Source organism: Ambystoma mexicanum, chromosome 1p (genome assembly GCF_040938575.1).
Source record: "Ambystoma mexicanum isolate Mex_15411 chromosome 1p, UKY_AmexF1_1, whole genome shotgun sequence".
NCBI classification, from domain to species: domain Eukaryota; kingdom Metazoa; phylum Chordata; class Amphibia; order Caudata; family Ambystomatidae; genus Ambystoma; species Ambystoma mexicanum.
In genome coordinates this window covers 473,630,232-473,650,096 of record NC_090921.1, presented here as the reverse complement: position 1 = coordinate 473,650,096, position 19,865 = coordinate 473,630,232, and positions in this window count along the sequence as shown.

Below are 19,865 nucleotides of genomic sequence, written 5' to 3'. Positions count from 1 at the left end.
CCTCTCCCTCACCCTCTCCCTCCCTGTCCTTCTCCCCTCCCGCTCCCTTTCCCCCTTCCTGTTCCTCTCCCCCTCTCCCTCTCCCTCTTCCCTCTCCCCTTTCTCCTCATCCCTCTCCCCCTCCACTTCCTCCTTCCTCTCCCTCTACCCCCTCCCTCTCCCTCTCTCCATCTCCCCCTCCCTCACCCCTCTCTCCCTCTCTCCCCTTCCCTCTCTCCCCTTCCCTCTTTCTCCCTCTCCCTCCCCCGTCCCTCTCCCTCGCCCTCCCGCTCCCTTTCCCCCTTCCTGTTCCTCTCCCTCTCCCCTTTCTTCTCATCCCTGTCTCCCTCCCTCTCTCTCTCCCTCTCCACTTTCTCCTTCCTCTCCCTCTACAGTCCCTTTTGTCATTGGGCAATAATTGTATTTTCGCTGTGTTGCAACTAATCAACGATCCGCGACCTTGCGGAGATAAGCCTGCCATTCAGTCCACATTACCTAAATTGGACAAGGAGGTGTATAATATAATTGTGTTTCCAATCTGTTTGGATCCATTCTGGTTTACAAGAGGTGTGGGGCCGATTGATTATTAGAAACCGATATTCATCCCTGGACCACTGGTGCCCAGGAAGTTGATTTGCCACAAAGGGAACTCTGGAGATTTACTGTTAGGCCTCAGCACTCTGGACCTTTTTGTTTTGCATTTCCAAATGTTCCCATAGGAAAAGGGTGGGGCTTGTTGAAAATGTGTGATATGGGGCCACTTTGAAAATTATTTCGAGTTCCTCTTTTGTTTCCCAGTCCACCCCTGCTTGGAGGAACAGTTTGCAGATTATTTGTCATAGGGACTTTAAAAAAATATGTTAACATATATTTTTCATTATGATCAATATTTTAAACAATAGCATTTTTGAGTGAGGGTGCGATGGGAGGTCCGTAAATGAAGAATAATAATAACTATACATGCATAGATAACTAATTTGACTGGGCTCTGGATAACCACATCTTGGCTGGCTTGGTTTTCAAGATGGCTGACAATTTTAAACGCACAGTGGGGCGATTTTCTTTACACGGGAAAAGAAAAACATTACACACATTTTAAAGTTCAAAACGCAGAAAGGAAAGCCTAATTTCAGCGCCAAATTGATTTCTAGCCATTATTAGACCAATATTTTTAACACAAATAAATAAATATATAAATAAGTGAACAAAAAGGTGCAACACAACCATCAAGACAACAATTGATTTAAGCACTCAATGTGGGTTTGAATCCCAGGGAGCTCACACAGGCATGCACCTTTTTGTCAATACATTGGTGTGCACACTGGTCTAAAAGACATATGTACAAAATATGCATTGATAAACGCACCCATACTGAGCTGCTGCTGTTTGTGACTCGGACATTTTGTAATCGCAGACTCTCAAAGTCCGGTCCACAGAAGACAGGCATTTTTAAGCGGTTGCCTGAAAAGCTTTGATTTCGGCCGATTTAAAAAAATCAGGGACATAAGCGAAGCCAGGAGTCCAGAAGACATAACTAAATAAAATATCAGGTAGACCATTCTTTTTGTGGTCATCATAAACTGCTGATCAGAGCATTCGTTTTAAAATCCCTCCCAGAGTGGTTAGAAACTCCCTTGCATGATACTGCTTTGCTGTGCACTGTAGCAGCGAGCACGCCGTTCCCCTTAAACAAAAGAGGACCTGGCTTAATCCGACATGCTCGCGCTTTTACCCGGAGAGAAGTGATGCAGTATCGATGGAAAGGGCCATCGATGCTGCACCACTTCTCTCCTGCCCGGGTGGGGGCTCAGCCCCGACTTGATTTTCCAGGGGGGGGGGCGGGCCCCGGAGGCCCCCCATACTCGGCGCCCCTGGTTCCAGGTCTGCAAACAGACACTTTGTGTGCATAGCACCTTCCCAAATCATGGGTGAGGAGGAGAACTGGAGAAATTCCCCATGCTGCTCAACATACGAGAGCATATTTGTTAATTGTGGTGCTATATCAAGAACAGCAGCTCAAACTCCCTCCACTGCTAGATGCTGCAAGACCAAACAGGAAAGACCTGGAAACAAGCCTGTGGAGAATAATTATTAAAAAAAAGCAGTCTTACAGCAGCAGTGACCCTCAGGTTCCCAGCATAGGAAATCAAAGGCAGGAGGGGAAATTGGGTGGGAACTTAGAAAAGGCTCTAAAGAAGCGGTGAACAAACTCCTGGGAAGCAGAACTACAGAGGCCAGCAATCTGGAAAGCTACTAGTAATTGGGGCAAAACTTGAAACTTGGAAAAACCTTAACGTAGGTAAAAATAAACCTGAAGCACAGGCACACATGTGCCAAGTGTGGCCTGACTAGCTGGAAGTAGAGACTGGTTGGCAGCACATCTCAAGCAAGAAGCTCGAGGAGGACAGAAACGGTCAACAATGTGGCTATGGGAAGTAGTTACTGAAGAACGCTTTCTCCGGCACTGTCCTAAATACAAAGACATTCTGGAAACATATCCCCCACATTCTGTGAGAGTGAGAAAGTCTTTGCAAGTAAAGCAGGCCCAGAACAGCTCTGCATCATCCTCAGAGAAACAGGTTCACAGAGGGAACTGCTAAATATGGCCATGTATGAAACCAGAGAAGACAGTGGAGGTTATTTTGCTCTATTACCTCATTTGACAGCAAGTTTGCAGGAATTCGTTGCCCACGCCGATAGATAGCAAATTTTCATAATTTTTTCAATGGCAGAGTTTAATTGTAATTGTAAACGCTGCCTACTATGTGAGCATGGTAGGCAGCATTTAAAACAGGCCCATATGGGGTCTGCCGGCTTTACGACCGCGTAGCACTGCCCAGCATTTGTGCTAGCATTAAAATGCACGCTCGCACACATGCTGAATGATTTGCATGGCGGAGAGGAACGGAGCTGGCGATAACTCAAATTGCATCCCACCCCTCCTCTCTGCTGAAAATGCTGAAATCTAAAATAATCACTACTGACGAGAAAGTAACTTTGTATGTATCCAATGTATTTGCTTTGACGACATGTGTCTAACCTGTCATGCCAGTAAAGTACCAGTCTTTTGCATTACTTTATTGTTCTTTCAAACCCCACTAAGCAGAATTATATATGTTTTTGTGTGGACAGACACCAGACTGTAAACATTGCACTATTTAAGTCACCGGGTGTAGACACTGACATAGTCATGCTGTCACCACTATTGTTATTGAGATTATAGACTTTCTATTAACACTGCACTGGTGTGTGGTGTGCATGGTATGGCACCACACATGAAGGCTTATGGTGGCTGCAAGAGGCACAAGTGCCCGAGCATTTCGAACAATTTTCCCTGTTTCTTCTGGCCTCCATGACTACCTCACTCACCCTGGCAACGATCCCATGTGCCCCTTAAATTCACTAAAATGGGTTGGGGGCAGCGATTTTACCTGCTGACACACAATTCGATTGGGCAAATTAAAGCAGGATCCAGCTAATTGCATGGCAGGGGGCAACTGTAAACAAAAAGACTGGGGAGGGTGCCAGGAGGGCAGACGCGAAAAAGCAACGTAATCCTTCAGCTGCTGGCGTCGAGGCTCCTCTCTCCAATCTCCAGGTTGGCAAGCTTGTGAGTGCTGCTCGATGAGGAGCTGTGCGGTTCCCTCATCCTGCCATGGGTCTCCTTTAAGCCCTTCTGTCCTATGGGACTCTGCGTGCAGACCTGGTATCCTGGCATTGAACCATTGACTGATCGATCCCATCAGAATTCTGCTTTATCATAAAGAGAATAGCATTTGAATGCAGCTGGGGGATTTAATTCCTAATGATGCCAGTGTGTGCCAGAAAATGTCCCATTGGACTTTGTTCTACTCTTGGCCAATTCTATGACCCTGTGAGGGCACCTTTCTCAGTGTTTTTTCTATTTTTCAAAAAAGTTACGTAACAATTCATGGTCTCCCTCTCACTGTGCTTAGAGAGGCATCAGCTTCACCTCACTGATGATCCCCAACAAGGGTGAAACACGTGTATGGGGTTGCTGGTGGTACTCTCGTTCAGATTGGAATTGCCATTGTATTTCGGTGCTGGACTGCCCCTGGGCAGGACAAAGACTGATATGCAAATGGATATTACCCATCTGTGAAAGGCACAGTGAGTAAAAGCAGTGGCTGCGAACTCTCAAGTGGTTAATAACCACTGAACAGGTTATCATGTCTGTTCTTGCGAGAGAGGGGCGCCCGCTACCTTTATAAAACTTTTTTTTAAGGAACCTGGGATTGGTAACCCTAGGTCTCCTGGGGGCAACCAGACGTGGTCTCCCTCTCACTGTGCTTAGAGAGGCATCAGCTTCACCTCACTGATGATCCCCAACAAGGGTGAAACACGTGTATGGGGTTGCTGGTGGTACTCTCGTTCAGATTGGAATTGCCATTGTATTTCGGTGCTGGACTGCCCCTGGGCAGGACAAAGACTGATATGCAAATGGATATTACCCATCTGTGAAAGGCACAGTGAGTAAAAGCAGTGGCTGCGAACTCTCAAGTGGTTAATAACCACTGAACAGGTTATCATGTCTGTTCTTGCGAGAGAGGGGCGCCCGCTACCTTCGTAAAACTGTGAATTGCAGGTATTCCTTTTGCGCAGCATTTGTATAAATAGTAGATTTGTACAAATATATTCCATATGCCATAACCATAAGGGTGTATCATTGAAGTGATTATGTAGCTGTTAACCAACCTTACCTTTCCAAAGAGCGTGGCTTGACTGATCAGCCACTGGGAGAGCGAGCATAACTCAGGAGGAAGCCTGTAAGACAAGGACGTTGATATATTGGGGCACTAAAAACTCTGCCGGAATTATTTTTTCCAAACCTCAGGAGTTGAAAAAGAAAACTGATGTTACTGCATCGTATAACGTCATCCCACAGAAATGACACGTCCCTTAATTGCTCAGGTACAATAATAATGTGTATCTGAACAGATGTCACTGTCTACCCTGGGAGTTTTTACCGCGCTCAGACAGATGGTGGTTTCGCTTGTGTTTTTTCACCTTGCCTCAGCAGATGTGGTGTGGGGGCACATCTGTTGAAAAAATTTCTCTTGCATTAGTCTATTGGATGTTGCAAATGTACAGCAGTGTTGTCAGTGTTATTCAATCTGTCGATGATGGCTAACATCAGTAATGCATGCCTCATTTGATAAAGCCGAGCTGTCTTTCATGAAGGGGAGGAAGGATAGCTCATGGGCAATGCGTTTGTCTTGGTTGGTCTTGGAAGCAAGACAACGCAGCGCAACACAGGTTTGAATCCCGATCCCGCGCCCGTTAGCACTTAGAAACCACTCATTGATATTAAGGGCGTTATAAATGAGCAATTATAATTATAAGGACATTTGCTCATGTGATAATGGAAAGAAATCGCTTACAGGTGTAAAGGTGCCACCATGGGCCATCGCTCCATAGTGAGCGCTCTCACAATCCACCCGATTCTTAAACATAAGCATTCCAGCAGAATTTGCTCAATGTATAATTGGTGCCCACGTGCACATGTAATTACAACTGGAAACAATGTTCACGAAAAAACATGTGCCTCATGTGTGCAAAATGAAATGTGTAGCATGAGTATGACTGTCGCATAGAAATGACACTTGCACCTAAATCTGTAACGGTATGCAGTGCATGAGCTCGAGTGGGAGGCTGCTTCCCCTATGTTGGATGGCAGGAGGAGCATCTAGGTCCAATCCAGGAGTTGCAGTTTTTTCATTGTAAGCACGCCACCGTGGAGCTAAACATTTGAAGCCGCAAGAGTCGGCAGAGGATGACACTGCCTGATCGGGTGCACATACAACAAACCTCCATCCGAGATTGTAGTTGCATATAAATGCACCACTTCGCTCTGGAGTCAATGAGTTTCTGGGGAAAGTGAGAAAAGGAAGAATACCTCTGAGCAGGTGCAACTGGTAGTGGGCCTTCCTGGCAAGGTCTGTGATGTGAGGACAGAAGGAGAGGGTGGAGTCGAAGATGAAACCAAGGTTTTTTGCCTCATAGGAATGCAAAGGAAGAGGGCAGAGGGAGGGCAGCCAGGGTGAGAGAGGGAAGGCGGGAGCAGGAGTCCCGATGAGAAGGATCTCTGTCTTACTGGCATTAAGGCAGAGATCGCTGGAGGCGCACCAATCCTGAATCGCGGCTAGACTGTCAGGAATGAGTGAGAGAGAAGAGAAGGCTTAGAGGAGCCTGAAAGAGCTGGGGAACACCAGATGTGGAGAGGGAGGTGGTGGAGAGAAAGGATCCAAGTTGGACCTGGGAAGGTCAGTCCAGGAGGAAGGAGTTCAACCACTCCAGGGTCTGACCCGTGATGCCCAGATTTTCACTGAGTGTATTTATCAGGATGGCATGATTGACCGTGTCAAAAGCAGAGGAAAGATCAAGGAGGATGAGGACAGAAGGAAGGCTGGAGTCAGGATTAGTGATGTTCATGAGAGCAGTTTCCGTGCCACGGGCTGCTCTGAAGCCAGACTGATGGTCATAGAGAGAACCAACAGATTCAGTGTGGGGAGTAAGCTGGGAGATGGCAACTTTTCCAGGGGTTTGCCTAGGAAAGGAGTGATGGAGATTGGGTGATAGTTTGCTCGACAGGTAGGATCGGCAGATGGCTTTTTAAGAAGGGGGTGCACAAGGGAATGCTTGAGGAGAGAGGGGAATGATCCAGTGACAAAAGAGTGCTTGCAGAAATTGGCCAAGGCTGGAGCGAGGGTGTCAATGTGGTCCTTGATGGTTCTGGAGGAGCAGGGGAGCACCTATTTAGACGACACTTTCATAGATCAGACTTTTCTAAAAAGATCGTCAGGTGTTATTGGAGAGAAGAAGGAGAGTGAGAGGAGGCCAGAGGGAGGCCGAGAGAGGTAGAGGGAGAGGAAGAAGAGAGAGAGGATAGGATGTCCTGGGTTTTAATTGTGAAGTGAGAAGCCAGGGCCGTACGGAGGACCTGGGAGTGAACAGGAGAGGTGGAGACTGCAGCAGGATTGGCCAGATCCTTGCAGATTTTAAAGTGTTCAGCTGTGATGTTAGAGGCTGCAGAGACACGGGCTTAGATGAGGGCTGTCTTCTTGGATAGGACAGAGAGTCAGTATTGCCTTTGGAGCAGGAGGCAGGCCAGTTTATCAGAGGGTGCACCGAAAGCCCTCCACTTCCTCTCAGCCACCCTGCACTTGCGTTTCAGGGTGGCGAGGATGGAGTCATACCTAGAGTTGCACTTGGAGGTAGACTTCAGACGGATTCTCATGACCGGGGCAAGGACATCTAGAGTGTTGGAGATAGAAAGATGCAGGTTGGAGAGGGCTGTGTCAGAGTGTGAGTCAGGCGCAGGCGTAGGCGGAGCAGAGAAAGTAGCGGCAAAGGCATCCACTGACACACGCTTTATGGGCCGAATGACCAAGAAGTTAGGTGACAGGGCTGGGGTAGGCTTAGCCTGAGGGACAGAGAGTTTCAAGTGAGAGGCAAGCAGAAATTGATCAATCCAAGAGAGAGGAGTTGTAGGGGTGTTAAGGAAGGGGATGTCTGAGGCGATGAGAACCTCCAAGGTGTGTCCTGCAGAGTGTGTCGGCCCAGAGGGTAGAATGGAAAGAGAGAGAGTGTTGCACAGATTTTGGAAGAGCCCAGAGGAGGGATTAGAAGCATCCAGGTGAATCCTGTAGATGGTGGCCAAGGTCAGAGGCCAGGAGAGATAGAGAGCCTGCAGACTAGGCATTCAAAGGAGGAGTAGGCCTGCGTAGGAATGACAGAAGCAGGGACCCACTCCAGAAAGATCAGAGCTACTCCAGGCCAGTTGGTACTGGCTTTGGACAGGATCTTGTAGCCATCCAGGAGGAGAGTGTCAAAACTCATAACAGCTGGCCATGAACCATGTCTCGGTGAGAGCGAGGACATCCATGACGTGACAGATGTCGGGGGGGTGTTTGACAGCAGAGCGGGAGTTGAGAATAGCGACGTGGATCAGGTTGCCACTTTTGAAAGACTTCTGGTGTGGGGTACAGGCAAGAGGTATGCCCAACAGAGGAGGTAGAGGTGCCAGAGAGTGGGCAGAGGTGGTAGCAGGAGGTGGCATAGTAGCCAGGGAGGAGGAGGAAGGTGCCGGAGAGGGGCCAGAAGAAGTAGGTGGCAAAGGAGCCATCGAGGTGCTAAAGGGAGTAGCAGGAGAATGAAGGAAGTTGATAAGATGTTGGAGACGCCTATCAAAAAGGAGGAGATTGGGCTGAGGGCACTTGACTAAGACAGTGCCATTTGTAAGCGATATTCAATCAACACTACAGCTAAATCAATGCCTAGTCTGGGATGCTGAGGAAAACCCTTATTGATGTATTTTTATATCCAGTTCAGTACTCTGGATGACAACCCTTGTATAACACCCCCCTCTTAGAATCCCCCTGACTCCACTGAGCCAAGAAGTAGGTTTGTTTTGCAAATTAAAAGGTTTATTTGGAAAATTAAACAATATATATATCTCACACTTTTATAATAAATTAATATCTGATAGTACACTTAGACATATGATGTTCATCAACAATGGGTAATCTGGCACTAGCACACTTCTTTACAATCAATGAGTTAGTATAGGATGGATAAAGTAGCAAAAATACTTTTATGGTTTCAAGGGAAAAGCAATGAGGAATAAAATGCAGTACAGAAATACTTGATATGATTTTAGCAAAAGATAAGATAATCACTTTTTCTCTGGCAATTCACCCCCTTCCCCTATGCAATGGAAGAAATTGAAGGAGATGGAAAGAGGAGCACACAGTTCTCAGGAATGCAATCAAATGCAATACGAAATTCAGTTCCCCCCCAGCAAGCTTAGAGGAAACAGGTAGCAGTTTGAAACACAGGCCCATTTTAAATGTGATGGCAATGGATGGGAAAATGTGCCAACTGATTTTAATTCCCTCTAGAGATTCAGGGTGAGTGGGAGATGCATGTTGGTACTAGTTCAGGCTCACTTTAGCAATGCTCTATGAGTTATTACCAAGTTGCAAACGGATTTTAACAAAAGAAAGAATGGAGCTGCTATTTTGACAAGTGGAGAAATTGAGCCAAAATCGCAAATCGCGGTAAATTTTGCGAGTGCGTCAATCGCGATTGCGGTAAAAGTATAAGGAGTAGGAAGTCGTTTCTAGGCTTGTTGGAAAGCTTAGATTCTAAGCTTTCAGCGGAAAGTTAAATCTCGCCCAAACGGTTCCAGAGATACGGACGATTAAATAAAGGTAGTTTTTCAGATTTAAATTAAACTCAAAATGACAGGTGACAGCTTGCAGCTGCAGAATTGACAGGTGACAGTTGTGCAGCTTTAAAAATGACAGATGACACGATTTCTAGGATGCAGTTCTACTTAGGTTAAAATAGTTTGGATTAGATTATTTTAACTAAGAGATTGGTTCTGCACAGTTCTGCTAGGTACTCACAAAATAAATTTGAACTAGGCCTCGTCACGGATCTGGTCAACACGATCGGCTGCAGTTCTGTCTGCTCGGCGGGTCAATCAGGCATCGGTTCTGCTCACAGCCATCTGGGTCAGCTCTGCTCTGCTGGTCTAGCCTCTCTGGATTCTGGATGTAACACTGCTTTCTGGGTACTGCTACAGGTTCTTGCAAAAATTCTTGGTAAAATTTCAAACAGCTTGCCCGGATGTTGAATAGTTTGGTTAGTTTTGAGGCCTGCTGAAGAGGATTCAGCTGGTGGATTCAGGCCTCTCTGCTACAAATTCTGGAGTTAATTTCTACTACAGGTTCTGGAGATTGATGCATTTGAAGTCTGGATCTCTGGATGTGAAGTCGTCGGTCAGCATGCTCTGCAGCAAATGGAATTGAATGTCTCTACCTGTCCCAGCAGTCTCTTTTTATGTGTTTTGGAAAGTGGGTGTGTGCTTTGGTCATAACTAAACCTGCCCCTCTCACTTATCATTGGCCAATTCCTCCTCTCTCCCTTTGATTGGGGGAAGGAAATGTGAGTCAGAGTGATGCTGTAGGTTTTATGGTCAGAGGAACCTCCCCTTGTCAGATTGCACACAAATCTATTTCTGACCCAAATACATATTTATCTATGTACCATTTTTCTAATATTATAGGTCCAGTTAACATATTTTCTGTAGCACCAAACCATCCGATCCCTGTCTTTGTACGATGTCGTGTCCACTGATGACAGAATTCTCCCCTTTTCATCCAGATAACGACCTCTAAACCTTTCCAGAATGTACACAAATGTGCACCAGGGATATGGGTTACAGATGATAAAGTGTCAGATTTTTAACATGCATACATTTGGAGTGAGACCCTATTTTCCGCTAGCAACCCCCCAGAATACACCACAGGGTCCTAACGCCTCTTAAAATGTTCACAGAAAAATCACAAAAATAATGATATTACTTATATAATTCTGACAAGTCCCCACTATGAGTTATCTATCTTTTTAAAATCATGCTCTGGTCAAAAAGGGGTGTGGCTTACCACAGGGTGGAATAACTGGTTTATCCACTTCCCCCAAGCTCAGCTGGCTTGCAGAGGCACTGCCCCTAAGAGGAAACCACTTTACGCCCCCCCCCAATATAACATTTGCCTGAGTACAGGACAGGCCTTTGTTCAACTCCCTGTAGTCCCCAGCTGCCACTCCCCTTTCAATCAACAGGGCCATGCGACCTCAGGATGCAGCAAGGCCTGGCAGCCAGGCCTGGGAAGAGTGGCTGTTGATCCAGTTTCAACTCCTGTCGGGGGTAGTTGTCAGGCAGAATTCAGTTTCATTAAGCCAGGTATCAGCTAAATGTCACTTTTTGTTCCCAGTTTCCTACATTCAAATCAAACTGACAATGTTTACCTATACATTAAATGACTACTTCCTTCAAGTCATTTCAGAATATAGTCTTACATTGTATCCAGCTCTTAGCAAGTCTTTCCTTGGTCTGGTTTTGTTTCATTTGTTCAGTTTTACACAAAAGTCTGGTGGTTTTAAAACGCCGGCTTTCTGATAGTGGTGAGTACTGGTAATGCAACCATTTTTGGGATTAAGAAAATGAATTCCCCACAGTTCTGAGTTGCTTTTTGGCAATCAGCATTGCCATTCCCAATGGTTTCAGGCTACTGTGTGTGTAGCCCAAAGGTGGTTTTAGGCAGTGCCCTCCTGTGTTCACAACATAGGCAAAAATGGGTGGCAGCCTATTCTTCATGTTTTCCCTGTGCACTCTCTGGGGAGTTCTGGCCATCATGACGTTTTCCATGCCAGTACTGCACAGTTTTATGGTAGGGCTTGGATGCATGGGTAAAAACATCCCACAAGCCCCCCCTCTTGCGATGGCCATTCTGTGCTTTCACTGATGGAACTCGCAAGATCTGGGATGTTCGCCTCCTCTTCTTCCAATTCCATGGATGGCACAGTTGAGCATCTTTTCCTCCCTCCAGTCGATCAATCAGTTCTCCTTGCTGGTCCTGATGGGAATATTGGGCGGTACCCCGGGCCCCTCGGGTCTCTGCTCCCGGTCCCCGGTCGTCCTCCTTGGTCAGTCTCCATGGTTTCCTCTCTCCTAGGATGATAAAGCAAAAGCGGCAATACACATTCCTAGACATTTTTCCACCACTATTAATGGTGTGGCGAACATGTACATTTTATACATCCAAATGCATTTTGCAGTCTGATTTTAAAAACAATATATAACAGGGCACATTTGCATTACGTTACTATATTTTTGATATGTGGAATATTTTAGAGTTTGAACTCACTTACTCTGGAGCGGCCCCCTCTGGTATTGCAGAGGACTCCTCCAGTTGCTGCAGCGTGTGCCTGGGAGGGCAACACTTTAGCTGATTTATATGTACCCACTTGTCTTCCCCTTCCGCCAAACTGCCTTTGGGGATGCGGATCTTGTATGCAACAGGGGAGATTTTGTCTATAATTTCAAAGGGTCCGTTCCGTGTACTTTTGGAGTGGCGCACGGTGTGTGAGGGATGATGGCTGAAATTGTGCACACACAAGACACCCCTTCAAGTATTGGTCAAGGTCCTGCCCCATGTGTGGCCAGTATGCAACCTCCCTTAAGATTTCCAGTGTTGTGTGAAACCCCCTATGACCGGCGGTGGCCGCATCATGGGCGTGACTTAACATCAGGCTTTGGAATGAGGTAGGAACCACCCACTGATCATGGCCAGCTTGGGATTTCCTTACCAACAAACCGTCTTGGATTCGGAACATTTTTGGACATTTCATCAACACTCTTAGGTCCTCTTTCCCAATGTAATCGGTATCCGTCAGGGGAAAGTTCTCAGGGTCCTCAAGGTGTTGGTAAAACTTACCAATAATTGGATCCCCCTTCTGAGCTGTAATTAAATCAGCATCAGGGGTCTCCTTACTCCATTGTGCAGTTGAAAGATCATTGTGAGCATTTGTCTGGGACCTAGTGATCGCAGTGACCTGGATTTCCCCCAACAGGAACTCTATTTCTATTAGATCCCCTTGGATGGCCCCGGTTTTGGCCAGCTGATCAGCTAAGTCATTTCCAGTTTTGTCTGGTCCCTCTACTTTGGAATGACCCTTGATCTTTTTCCAGTAGATGGTCATCCCATTCGATGTGACCAGATCATCAATATTTTGGATTAACTTCCCATGTTTCAGGGGTTTGTTATTAGCGCATAACATGCCTCTGGTTTTCCAGTTGACCAGGTGCTCCACGAACCCATTCCGTACATAATCCGAATCTGTGATTATTACCAGTTCGTGGAGTTGATGCTGGACAGCAGTGAGGCTGGCCTGATGCACAGCCATCAATTCTGCCACCTAACTACTTCGGGGACCAATTTTGTTTCCAGCGGAGGGTTCTGGGAACTCCTTCACCCATGCATTCCCTACGCCAGCCACCAGTTCTTTCTCCCCGTCGTTGTCAACATGGTAAGAGCATCCATACATATAGACAGTGGGCATTCCCTCACACTTGTCTTCTTCAAAGACTTTGTGTGGGGAATTAAGGTATGCCTCAATGTTGTCGTTGATTTTTAGACTTTCGTCCTCGAGACAGTTTTCTCTGGCACAATCATGCAAGTCAACCAGACCTTTGCGCGAGGGGACTCTTCTTGTTTTGGCCATATCTGACCTAAACAGGAAAGCCTTGCATTGACAGAATCCAGGAAGTAATTCGGGAATTACTCACATTTCCGGCACGGATTCTGTCACTTTGGAGATATTGCAGAGGCTGGTGTGGAGTCTCCACTATGATGTGTTCCCCCTGGATAAACGGGCGGTAATTCTTCAATGCCCACACCGTTGCCAGGAGTGCCTTCTCACAATCGTTGAATTTTTCCTCCACAGAGGATAAAGTTTTGCTCGCATAGGAGATTACTTTATTGACCTTGTCATGCTTTTGATATAATACTGCCGTCAAGCACGTATTAGAGAACCCTGTCTCCAGGAAGAACTCCTTGTTTCTGACAGGGTAAGCTAGGTAGGGCGCTTGTGATAGGCTTCTTTTGAGTTGCCTTACTGCCTCAGATTGGTCTGGAACCCATTCCCACTTGACCCCACCCCTTCAAGAGATGAATCAGGGGTCTAGTGATCTCTGCGTAGCCTTCAATGAACTTTCTGCTGTAATTAGTCAGTCCAAGGAGGCTCCTTAGTTCCCGCAGAGTTGTGGGGTCTTTCAGTTTCTGAAGTGCTTCCACTTTCTTTTCCTGGGGACAGAGACCCTGAGGAGTAATCTCATGCCCCAAGAAATTAACACGGGTTCTACACCACTGTGCTTTCTGGAAGGAAAGTTTTGCTCCGGCGGCCCTGAACTGTGTCAGAACATAACGGATCTCCGCTATGTGTTCCTCCACAGATGAACTTTTGATGAGGACATCATCTACATAAACCAGGTTACCCCTCGCACCCAGGTCGGGCATGGCCTTATGTAGGAAAATTTTGAATTCATTGCCGGAGTTGAGGTATCTGAAGGGAGTCCGGGTCCATGTGTACTGCTGGCCCCCAAAGGTAAAAGCCAGTTTGTATTGGTCCTCCCTACTGACAGGCACGGTCCAGTATCCATTGGTCAGGTCTATTGCTGTGAATACCTGTGACCCCTGAATCTGGGCCAGCCCTTGGTCAATGTAGGGCAGAGGCCATCGGGAAGTATGGACCCGTTTGTTGAGCTCCCTAAGGTCGGCGCAGAGTCTCCACTGGCCGTTTGGCTTCAATATTCCCAGCACCGGATTATTGAAGGTGCTGTGTACTGGACGGATTATTCCCCGGGACTCAAGGTTCTTAATTATTTCAGTAAGGGACTCCATGGATGCAAGAGGCAAATGATATTGCTTCACAAACACTGGAGTCATTCCAGGGTCCGTGGGAATTGTTTTGGTGTGGATGTCGGTGCGACCACAGTCATATGAGTCTACCGCAAAGAGATCTTGGAAATCCAAGAAAACTTGTTTCAACTTTTGCTTCTGTTCCAGAGTCACACAGGCATCAGCTAGGTTGACTCTCTCTTCCACCATCTGCCTGAAGCCTGGAAAGACTTCTGGTTTGGCTATCTCAGCAGCCTCCTCCAGCTGGGTGGAGAAGTCCCTGGTCAGAGTGCTGATTTGGACTGGAGGCTTCAGGTGGAAAGGGCAGCCCTCATGGACCTGGAAAATCACCTCATCCCTCCTGAAGTCTCAAGTCACATCTTCCTTACCATAAGGGGAAGAAGTGTACACCAGAAAGTTACCCCCATGCCGGGTGAAAATCCTGTCTGGTGTTGTATTGTCCTCACTGTCACTGTCAAAACAGTCCTTGGGGATCAGTCCTAACAGTTCATTTCCTAAATCAATGGAGAAATGTCGGTCATCAACTGCCATTCCAATAATGGTGCCTGCGGCTAGAGTAATACTCTTTAAGTCGCTGTTATCCACCTCTATTGGAATGGTGTCATGTTCTATGTTGACTAATGGTGTTGGGTTTACCCCTAACCCTTGCTGTTGGAGAGAAGCATTTAGATGGATATAAGCATCAGGGTATTTCAATTTCTGTCCTCTTTTAACTTTCACTTCCAGGGAGAATCGTCGGGTCCTTTCTGGGATGGTGACTTCCTCTTTGATCTGAATTTCAACTGCATAAGGTAGCAATTGAGCTGACCTAAATGCTTTTTCCAGATCATCAAAGCCCATGGGATTATCCGCTAATCGGGACCAAGCTTTGAAGTTTATTAGGTCCAAACTAATGGCAAAGCGATTGAGAATGTCACTGCCTAAGTAAAAGGCGGCAGTGACGTCTCGCACGACCCAACAATTATGGACTATGCTCTTGTTGCCAATGGAGACTTTGAGCAAACACCTGCTTGGCAGGAAATGTTTGGAATTAGGTGCTTCCAGGTCCATTTCCCATTTGTCTATCAGTTTGAATGTGGGAATGGCTGGATCTTTTGGGAGTTGGCGGAACATGGCTTCGCTGATGAAGCTCTTACCGTTGTTCACACACACTCGAGCGAGAACAGAGTCCTTCCCATCATTTAACTGAACAGGGATGAGCAACTGCTCTCCAATTTGCTGAATATCAGCCAGGCTCTGAGCTGATTTCACATCTTTCTGGACTATAGGAGTGGGAGTTTCTGATTGTGGATTAGTAAAGAATTTCAGGGTGTTTCCTTCCAGTGTGGAATACCACCTTAAACTGGAAGGAAGGTTGATTTTCAGAAATAGAGAGGACCCCCCCATCAACAGTCTGTTGTCCTACTGCTATTACTGTCACGTCTGGAATTTGGCTATTCTGGAAGTGAAATTCTACTTGGTCAGATTTTTGTTCAACCATGTGGCAGGTGCCGTTTAAACTAACATGGTTGACACTCTGTTTTAATTTTATTGGTCGGCTAGTCTGGGTCCAGAGGACCTTGTTTTCACAATCTATTAGGGGTGACAACCTTCTCAGGAGGTCATTCCCTAGTAAACAAGGGGTGCCCTCTGGAGTCACTACTATGACCGGGTGTTTCACCTTGTGTCGCCCAATTTTAATGTCCAAGTCTGCAGTCCCCTCAACGGGAATTTCCTTCCCGTCAAAGTTCTGCAGTTGTCCAGGAAGTGAGGTGAGAGGAATATGGTAATTCTCCCCCCTTCCTGCATTTAGTTCAGCAAAGGCCCTTTTGGACAGAAGGGTAGCTTGGGATCCAGTGTCCACCAGTGCCAAAATTGTACCCTGCCCCTGTACTTGTACCGGGGCATAGTATCGTCCCTCCTTCTCCTGAAGGGGGCACAGATAATGCACATTTTTGGACAACTGGTGGGCTAACTTTCTGGTTTTGGACATTGTTAGCGAAGAGATTTGGACAGAATTCTGTGGAGTGCCTGGGGAATCTGAAAGAAAAAGTTGGCAACTGGAAATGGTTTCGGGTTCTGGGCCACCCCCCCCCCACCCCTTTTTGGAGGCAGTCCTCAGGATGAGTTTGACCCACAGGATTTTGGTATTGTCGGTTCTGGGATGAGATGATGGGCGGCTGTAGCTCAGTCTCCACATCTCCCCAGTCTGAAATGGCATCCCTTGGGACCCATTTTTCCTTGGGAGGAGTTCCCCCATCTCTGAAGGAGAAGATCCTTTTCCCAGGATCTTCTGAGGATCCCTCTCCCTCAAATTGGAAGACCAGTACCTCCTCCACAAAGTGGGTCTGTTTGGGTCCTTTGTTTCTCCTACCTCCTCTCTGCTCCTTGGGTGGCAGACTTTCAAGGGTAGGAGATTTTGTTTCCGGTTCCTGGTTTTCCAGGGGCTGTTTACAAGTTGGGAAGGAAGCTTCCTCCAAGGCTTTACACCCCCCTTTCCCTTGTGCCTCCTCCCTGGGAACCGGTGGGTTATCGGGGTGCTGCCCCCGTCATTGTTCTGGAGCACCAGGTCCAGAGTTTGGGGCATTCTGCGGTGGCATGCTCATCTGAGGGTTCTGTTGAGCCCTCAGTATGTGACTCAGATCCCGTGCCATATTTTGGACCTGGCGCTCAAGTTGTGAAACCTGCTCAGGCTGATACGGGGCTCTATTTTCTCCCCTGGGCTGATCCCGGGAAGGGTAGCGATCCCTTCTCTGGTAGTACCCCTGGTTGGGAAGATTTTGGTACCCCTCCACCCTTGGCCTCCCCTCTCCCAGATTAGGTTGTCTGGGCTCAGGGAAATGGGGAAAGAAGGATGGATGATTTTGGGGCTGGAAATTGGGTGGATACCTGGGGAAAAAGTTCTGCCCAGGATTTGGAGAATTTCTGCCCTCCTGTGGGAAGTTGGGAGGGAAGTTCCCTGGGTTAGGTGCTTGGCTGGATCCCCCCCTTGGGCTGGAGGAGTCCACACATAACCCAGGATTGGTCGGTTTCCTTTGTAGCGGGGACTTACATAGTCAGGGGAGCGGGGGACCCCATTTGTGGACTACCTCCTCAACTCCCAGTCTGTGACTGGCCCGAGGGCCTTCTGGGCTGTGAATTATTTGGTGCAGGCAGGGTTTTAGGCCCCCATCTCCAAATCTAACACGGGGGCAACCTTTACATCTGCCACCTTGGCAGCAGCAGGGGTGCTGTTGGTTTTGGGGATTTTCGGCACGTTATTTTTATTTTCGATAGGCTTCTGCACCTCATAGATCCGGGTAGCCTGTTCAATGACCCAGTCTAAAGATATTTTCTCATGAAAATCTCTCATGAGCTGGGTCATTATGTATTTGGGTAAGGCATGGAAAAACATATTGATAAATTCTCTGCTATCCGTGCGCACCCTTCTGGTGGTCTGTGCAAAAGCACGCTTTAATTCTTGCACAAACTCTTGTGGGGCCTGATCCTCCCCACATTGCAAATTGTAGGCTGCCTTGCGAGCCTCTTGAGGATTTCTGTGCACAGAAAAATGTTTCAAAATGGCCGCCCTGTATGTGGACCACCTTGAATGGTTTTGGTCATCCAGCCCCGCAAAGAAACTGGAGTATTCTGGTGAGAAGGTCCACTTTACATATTGAATACAGCTTTGGCTGTCCTTCAAATGGCCATCATTTGCTCATAGAGCTCCAAGTGTTCCCAAACAGAATACTTGGCATTCTTATGATAAGGCGTGATGACACTCCTTATTGCCTTTATTTGTTTCAATGGGTCCTTAAGCAAGGCCCTTTTTGCCTTATTGGCCTTTTTGGTTCGGGTAACCCTGGTCCATTCATCCTCCGACTCATAAGCGCTGCTCCCAGAGGTGCCCGTCTGATCTTCCAGGTTTTCCCGGATTCTGCGAGCCTGGGAATGGCTGGCAGAATGTGGGGACCTGGTCTCCTGTGTCCTGTAATGCTCAGAGGAGTCTTCAGACCCCTCCTTGCTGCCAGGATTTGATGGGTACCCCCCACTGACCTAACTGGGCAGAGGTTTTCAGGATGCCCTTAATGGGCCTACTCTCCTGGGGTTCCCCACTTAATTGCACTGTACTTGGGTGCCCATACCCGGATGCCCGCCCATCCATTCCTGAGAGGTACTGGCCTATGAGCCCCATACTTCTAGCTGGATAGTAATCTGCCATCTCCGTGGCCCTGTGCTCATGTGCGCGAGGGGACATGGGGTGGCAGAGTCCAGGGACTGGGAGAGATGAAGGCCTCTGGTACCAGGGCTCCTGAGGTTATGCTCAGGCGTTTCCCTTTCCCAGCGCATCTCGTCTCTATCAGCCCCTCCTCCCTGTTGCAATGCAAGAGCCTGCGCTTTCAGTTCCTCAGTTAAGGCCTTACTAGACTCTATCAGTCTCTCCTGCTTCGCTACCTGTTGCTGGAGCCTATCATTGTGCTGACAGAGAGCCTCATTTTCTCTCTGTGCCTCCTGATTGGTCCTGGAGTACTGGGCCAGTCTCTGCTGCAGGAGGGTTACCTCCTGAGCTGTGTCCCTATTGGCCTGCTCCTTTCTTGCCAGAGCATCCTCCACCCTCCTGGTGTGCTCTAACAAGTTCTGGTGTTCTTCTTGGAGGGCACCCAGTCCATGGAGGGCCAGGTGATTTTCTTCCATTTTCCTTTTTAAGTTGCAGACTTCCTGGCCTAGGGTATCCCTTTCATGACTAAGAGCCTGCATCTGTGCCGCCTGGTCGTCCCTTTGCCTTTGAAAGGCACCAGCTTTCTGGCGTTCTTCATCAAACTCTGCCTGGGTATCCAGGTCTTTCAGAATCAATTTATTGCTCTCTGCCTTCTCCCTATCTAGGTGGCTTTGCAGGGTGACTACCTGCTCGGCACATGCCTATTGAAATCTAATTGTTGCTCCAGCTTTTTCTGGCTCTGCAATAGGGAGTCCAAACCTTCTTGGTACTCCTTCTGCAAGGCCAGAAATCTGGTATCCTGGTCCGCCTTTTCCTGTTGCAGCACATCCATATCCTCCTTTATTTTAGTGATGTACTGTCTGCTGTCCTTTTCTGACTCCTGGCTCCTGAGCAGCCTCTGCTCAGAAGAGTCCAGATCAGATTGGGCCTTCTCTAATGCCATCTGTTGCCTATTTGCCAGATCTTGGCCTTCAGCACATTTGTCCTGCATGGCTCCCATATATAGATACAAATATGCCGCTATCCTGGCAATCTTATTATGTTCATCTTTGGCTTTAGGGGCCATATATAGTTTGCTCAGGGCCACATGTAGGGGACCCTGATCTCCCCATATATCTGACCCTGTTTCAGTGACCTGTTGCACGGTTGCCTGCAACCAGACCGTTTGGTCCTGATGAGTCCACTCACCTCTCACAAATAGCTTATGTAAGAAGTGCCCTCTGGCTATTTTCATATCTACCAAGGTCGTCATTCAGGAATTTGAGTTCCTTCCTGACTTACAGAAGTTTGTATTTTATTTTGCAAAACAGACCGTTTCCTTAGGGCGTTCCTTTGAGGGATGCTTTCACAGTGTAAAACAGCGTGGTGATCTAACCGGATATGTGTATCTGGTCAGTTGGCACACTGTATTTATCTGCACA